The following is a 6,451-nucleotide window of genomic DNA, read 5'->3' as shown; positions in this document are numbered from 1 at the left end:
AAAATTTTCTTTTTAAAGTTTGTAACTTTCGTATTTCTTTAATGAAAATGACATACAACTAGCAAAATCAACATGCAAGTTCAAAAATCATGAATTAGACTTGATTTAAACCAAAAACAAATGATCAACAATAATTCAAACCATTTTCTTTAAAAACCGAAACCAAACACGGGTTTTCGAACCAAAAATCAACATGCATGCAAGAATACTAGCTTAAAACAAAAGGTTTGTAGAAATCTTAGACTCATGTACATCATTGTCCCCATCGGCTCACAGTAAGTTCACGCCGACGGCGGCAAAACATGGTGGTGCCCCGTTTCGGGGTATCCAACCGAACTCCACCACTAATCAGTTTTTTAATTTCACAAATACACATGCAATCACGGAATCATCATCAATAATCAGAGAAATCATAAATTCCCTTCAATTACATCTAAAACCGAACTAAACCCAAACTTGAGGTTTTTGAAAACTTAAAAATAGCTACATGCAATCACATATTTATATAAAGGAAGCAAAACCCTTCATAACTATGGATTTGAAATTGAAAATGGATGAGAGATGAGGGAGAGATCGAAGAGAGAGAGAATACCGAGAGAGAGAGAGAGAGAGATAAAGGGGTTCGAGAGTGTGGGAGAGAGAAAATGGGGGAAGGAGGAAGAAGGAGGAGGAGGGGAGTATATATTAACATTTTAAGGGTAGTCTAGTAATTAGCAAAATCCTCCTTTCCCTTTTTATTCTATTTTGATTTACAAAATCAATTAAAATAATGCAATTCATCTCCACACCATTCACAAATAACTAAGCTTTTATTTTTATAAAATAAAATATAAAACTAGCTCTTCATCCATATTTTTAAATAGATTTTTGAGCGAATAGATTATTTATTATATATTTTGTTAGAGCGAAAACACGCGCTAATATTCACGCAAGTATACACGTTCGCAAGTAGTATAAGATATAAATCAGATTCATTCCCACAGAGACTGGTTTAGGTTAAGTTCAATTTATGCACCTATGCAACAATGTATGGTTATCGCTCAACGCTAAGACAAATAACAAATTGGGTTTTTATTAAACTAAGAGATTATACTAAATAACATTAACTAAGAGAATTGAGGTTGAAGTACTATATATGACAAACATGGGATTCTAACTTCTTTACTACTTCATTCAATAGCCTTATTGTTTTTAAACTTAGCATGTAATGGTGATGACACTAATCAGATAACACGAAACTGATAAACACCAACTTTCGTTGCACGAGTACCATTCTACCAGACATCCACAAAAGAGATAGAAGCTGAATAGGCACCAATTATATTGAGACCCTATATGTCTATAAAATTTGACAACATAACGGTTTAAGCACAAGTTATCCATAATGATTACATAGGGCAAGTAAAACGGTTAGAGTTACCTACGAATCATGCATACACATACATGAACCTATGCTAGCATGGCAAGTTCTAAACCTCTATATTCACTATCACTTCAATAGAGATTAACACGCTATCTTATATGTTAGCTACGCACATAAGACGAATAAGCACAACCAATACTAGGATATCATACAATCACCACACATCAAGATATCGAAACAAATTAACTATTGAAATCCATAAGTAAATCCGCTAGAATCCCACGATAACGATTAGTTCATAATCAAAGTCATCATCACCATGGGTTCCAATGAAAGCATGGTATAAATAAGGTTTTAATAAACTGAATAATAATTAAAGTACGAATAAACGAGATCTAGGTTCAACAAGAACGAAAACGAGCATCCAAAGTTACAACTAATTCAAAGAATCACAAGTTGAAAACAAGATCTTCTTTTTCAGAGTTGTTCTGTGCTTCTAGGTCTTCTCCTTGGTATCCCAATCTTCCCGGATCATGAAAACCCTTTTTTTTAAAGTATATATACGCCCCTAGTGGACCTGGACCCTTAAAATCGTCAAATTCCACTCAAAAAAGGCTTTTTCAGCGAAATCAGCGACCAGCCGCGCCTCGGGCGGCCGCCTCAGCTCTCCGGGCGGGCGCCTCAGCTCCCGGCGGCCGCCCCACATCCTGGGCGGGCGCCTGGAGCCTGTCTGGAAAAATTTCTCACGAATCTTGTTTTGGCCATAACTTGAGTTCTACTCGTCAGAATTAGGCGATTCAACTGCCCACGCGAAGTTAATGAGATTCTCTACAACTTAACAATGGCCTTGGCTTCCAAATCTGATCACTTTTTATCATATTTCCTTTAAAAGCTCTTTTCTTCATTTAATTGATACCTGAAATGCAATAAACACAAAAATACATCAAAATACCAAGTCCAAAACACCAATTTAAGCTTGTAATAAAGCATTCCAAATGGATATAAAATCCACTTATCACACCCCCAAACTTGAATCGATGCTTGTCCTCAAGCATAAACAGACTCAAAACTACAAAACAAACCCAATGCATGAATGCAACTACATGAATGCAACTAAATGATAATGCAATCGATCCCCTCAGAATAACCATAACCAAATGAATAAGCCAATGCCTCTAAGAATGCAATGACTTAAAACAGAGTTCGAATAAATCCCACAAACCAACTCATAAACCAGAAACGTGCGTGTGTGGATTGCTTAACATATATCTCTCGATACTAGATCAATAACCATAACTTATCTATCATTAAAACAATCAAAAGTTTATAAACAGAATAGACAATAAACGTATTATGACTCACAACACCTCTTTTCTACTAGAGTTATACAAGGATTCACACTATTATTGAACACATAACAAAGATGCTTATTTGACCGTGCAATGAATGAGGTCCCAAAAGACTTATGCAATAATACCCATGTAGCGAGCGTTAGGTTAGCGGATCCCAGACTATAAAAGCTTTAGGTCACTAGGCACAAAGTCCCCTAGAACTTAATAACTCGAGTATTAAAGAGCTCACTCTTGATAAATTATGCATAAACACATATTTTTTTTTCTTTTTTATTTTTTTCCCTTTTTTTTTCTTTTCTGAATTAGAGCGTTTCACTCCATCTCATTCAACCCTAGACTACTCATAAAAATATGAGCCGACTACTAGCCATTTGACGCCTAGCCTTACAATAACTAGCAATGAAATCCAAGTTTTTCTCCAGATAAAAAAAATCAGTGTTTTTACGTCATTACGAGAATATCACAAATTCTAAATATAACCAAGTGATTAAATCTCAACAACAAACAAGTATGATCATGATCTAGATCAAAAGCAACCCTATAAGACTTTGTGAAAATATTTTTCTGGCATGCAAATCAATTCATTGGGACTTAAACATCCCTAGCTCTATTCGTCATCACCACACTCAAATCAACATCAACTTATCAAATATCATAGTTCATCTTAAGGGATCATGCTAAATATGCATGCAAATGCAACTAAATGAAATCTCATAAAAACAAACAATTATGTCCTAAATGAATAATCATGCAAAAATATGAATGAACTACAACTAAACATGCAATATGAATCTATATGAATCTATATGGACACACATTACTAATCCTTACATTATCACCCCCAAACTTAAAATTTTCAATGTCCTCATTGAAGGTAATAATAAGGATTTCAGGCATACCTAGTCATCGGAAAGATCACCTTCTTCGGGTGGAGGATCAGGTGGCCAATCAACCTCGCCACTAGTGTCTCAGAAAATAGTACCAAAAGCGTGTGTCAAATATTCAGCAAAATGATGGTGAATGTCGTGCATGGCCTCCATACTCCTAGTCACTTGCCTGTACTGCTCATCACCAACACCAGTCCTATCAACTACCTATGGCGCATGAGAAGAACCCTTTGTAGGCACTTGAAGATCCGTCCAACCACTCTCTACAGCATAAAAAATATATCCCAACCCCTTATCATGGGGTGCACCTAAGAATGAATAACTCAAGTGATCTGGCTTTCGGTTGAGCTCAAGTATGGGAGCTTCTTGAATAAATGGTTCAAAACGCTCTTGAGAAATTTTCAGCTCTGCCAACCCAAGAGAATCGAATGGCATATCCAACTTCCTCTTCCACGGAGGTGCATTCAAAACCTACAGTTGCTCTACTTTAAAGCACTCATCTTTAGCTGTGGGTAACTTTATTTCCTTGAACATATTAAGAATGACCTTTTGATCGTAAACCTTCATCGAAAGCTCTCCTTTTTGCACATCAATCATAGTTCGTCCTGTAGCCAAGAATGGTCTTGCCAAGATGATGGGAATCTTCTTATCTTATTCGAAATTAAGAATTACAAAGTCAACAGGAAAGATGAGTTTATCCACCTTGACCAAGACATCCTCCACTATACCTCGTGGATAAGCGATGGAACGATCAGCTAGTTGCAATGACATGTATGTTGGTTTCAGATCAGGCAGACCAAGCTTCTTGAAGATAGATAAGGGCATTAGATTGATGCTAGCTCCTAAATCACATAAACACTTGTCGAACGACAAGTTTCCAATGGTGCAAGGAATAGTGAAGTATCGGGATCTTTAAGCTTCAGAAGCAACTTTTGTTGCAGCACAACACTGCATTCCTCCGTTAGAGCAACGGTCTCTAAGTCATCGAGCTTCACTTTCCGAGAGAGAATACCTTTCATAAACCTCGCATAGCTAGGCATCTGTTCAAGAGCTTCAGCGAAAGGTATGTTGATATGAAGTTTCTTGAACACCTCCAAAAACTTCTCAAACTGCTTATCCGGCTTTTTCTTCTGCAGCCTCTTAGGAAAAGGAGGTGGTGTATAGATCTGTTTCTCCCCTGTATTACCCTCATGAGTAGTGTGTTCCACAGTAGTCTTCCTTGGTTCCACATTTGCTTCCTTCAGCACTTCTTCTTCAACCACAACTGCATTTTCTGAAACTTGAGATTTTTCAGGCTCTTCGTCTTGCTGAATTTGGGGGTTTGCAACCTTTCCAGTCCTTAAGGTGATGGCGTTCACCTGTTCTTCAACTTCCCTCTTTCCTGGATTTGTTTCTGTATCACTAGGAAGCGTTCCTGGTGGTCTATTCAATAAGGCATTAGCAATTTGCCCTATTTGGTTCTCCAGAGTCTTGATAGAAATAACCTGGCTTTGGCATATAAGAGCCCGATTTTTGCACATAAGCCGCAACTCCTCCAATTCAGATTTTTCATTCGAAGATAGACATGCACCATGAGTTTGTTATTTTGGTGTAATTTGTTGCTGAAAACCAGGAGGGTTGAATAGCTTACTTCCAAACTGCTGGAACGGCTGTTGCATCGTATTATGATTGTTGCTCCAGCTGAAGTTAGGATGATTCCAGTTGTCAGGATGATAAGTGTCTGGAACTGGTTACTGCAATCTCTGAAAGTTGCTCACAAACTGAGCTAAGTCACTAGATATAGCGCATTGCTCCGTCATATACGAACCTGCACATAGCTCACAAACACTGGTTATCTGATTAACACCCAAGTTAGTCAGAGAATCGATCTTCATAGACAACGCCTTTAGTTGGATAGTGATAGTCGTAACTGTATCCACTTCAAGAACTCCTACTACCTTGCCCTGTGGACATCTCTGGGTTGGATACTGATATTCATTAGCAGCCATTAGTTCAATTAGATCATAAGCTTCCTTATACCTCTTTGCCCATAATGCTCCGCCTGATGCTGCATCGAGTATGGGTCTGGACTGTGCTCCCAACCCATTGTAAAAACAAGTGATGATCATCCAATCAGGCATTCCATGATGAGGACACTTCCTAAGCATCTTCTTGTAGCGCTCCCAAGCTTCATACAAAGATTCTCCTATTTGCTGCGCAAATTGAGTAATAGCGTTTCTGAATGCAGTTGTCTTCGCCATAGGGAAGAATTTAGTAAGAAACTTCTGAGCAAGATCTTCCCAAGAAGTAATCGAACCAGCTGGTAGTGAGTGTAACCAGCTCTTAGCCTTGTCCCTCAGAGAGAATGGGAACAGTCTCAGCTTCACAGCATCTTCAGAAACACCGTTGAAGAACCCCCAAACTGGATTGAATTCTGCACCCATTAAATTATGCCAGGCTTGATCTCAAAGGTATTAGCTGTGATAGCTGGCCTGACAATGCTAGATTGAATGTCATTGATCTTGGGTTGAGAAAAATCCATCAAGGCTTTCGTTCGTGCTGCTGGATCTCCCATTGTAATGAGTACTTGAAACACAAACAAATAAATCGTGAAAGTAAAAGAATCCGAGTCAGTGAACTTTAACGACCGCTGATGACAAGCACATAAACTAAAAATTAACACCGAGTCCCCGGCAGCGGCGCCAAAAACTTGTTAGGGCGAAAACACGCGCTAATATTCACACAAGTATACGCGTTCACAAGTAGTATAAGATATAAATCAGATTCGTTCCCACAGAGACTGGTTTAGGTTAAGTTCAATTTATGCACCTATGCAACAATGTATGGTTATCGCCTAATGCTAAGATAAA

General features: G+C 38.1%; 1 non-coding gene across 1 annotated transcript; it reads left to right on the top strand.

Moving 5' to 3' along the window:
• The first annotated feature begins 5,720 nt into the window (after nucleotides 1-5,720).
• LOC141722959 (small nucleolar RNA R71) lies at nucleotides 5,721-5,827 on the top strand. Its single transcript, XR_012575957.1, has one exon. It is a non-coding gene; the product is annotated as a small nucleolar RNA R71 (small nucleolar RNA).
• Nucleotides 5,828-6,451: the final 624 nt, after the last annotated feature.

Source organism: Apium graveolens, chromosome 4 (genome assembly GCF_009905375.1).
Source record: "Apium graveolens cultivar Ventura chromosome 4, ASM990537v1, whole genome shotgun sequence".
NCBI lineage: Eukaryota > Viridiplantae > Streptophyta > Magnoliopsida > Apiales > Apiaceae > Apium > Apium graveolens.
Note: the sequence above shows the minus strand (reverse complement) of the source record. Positions and strands in the feature narration are given on the sequence as shown.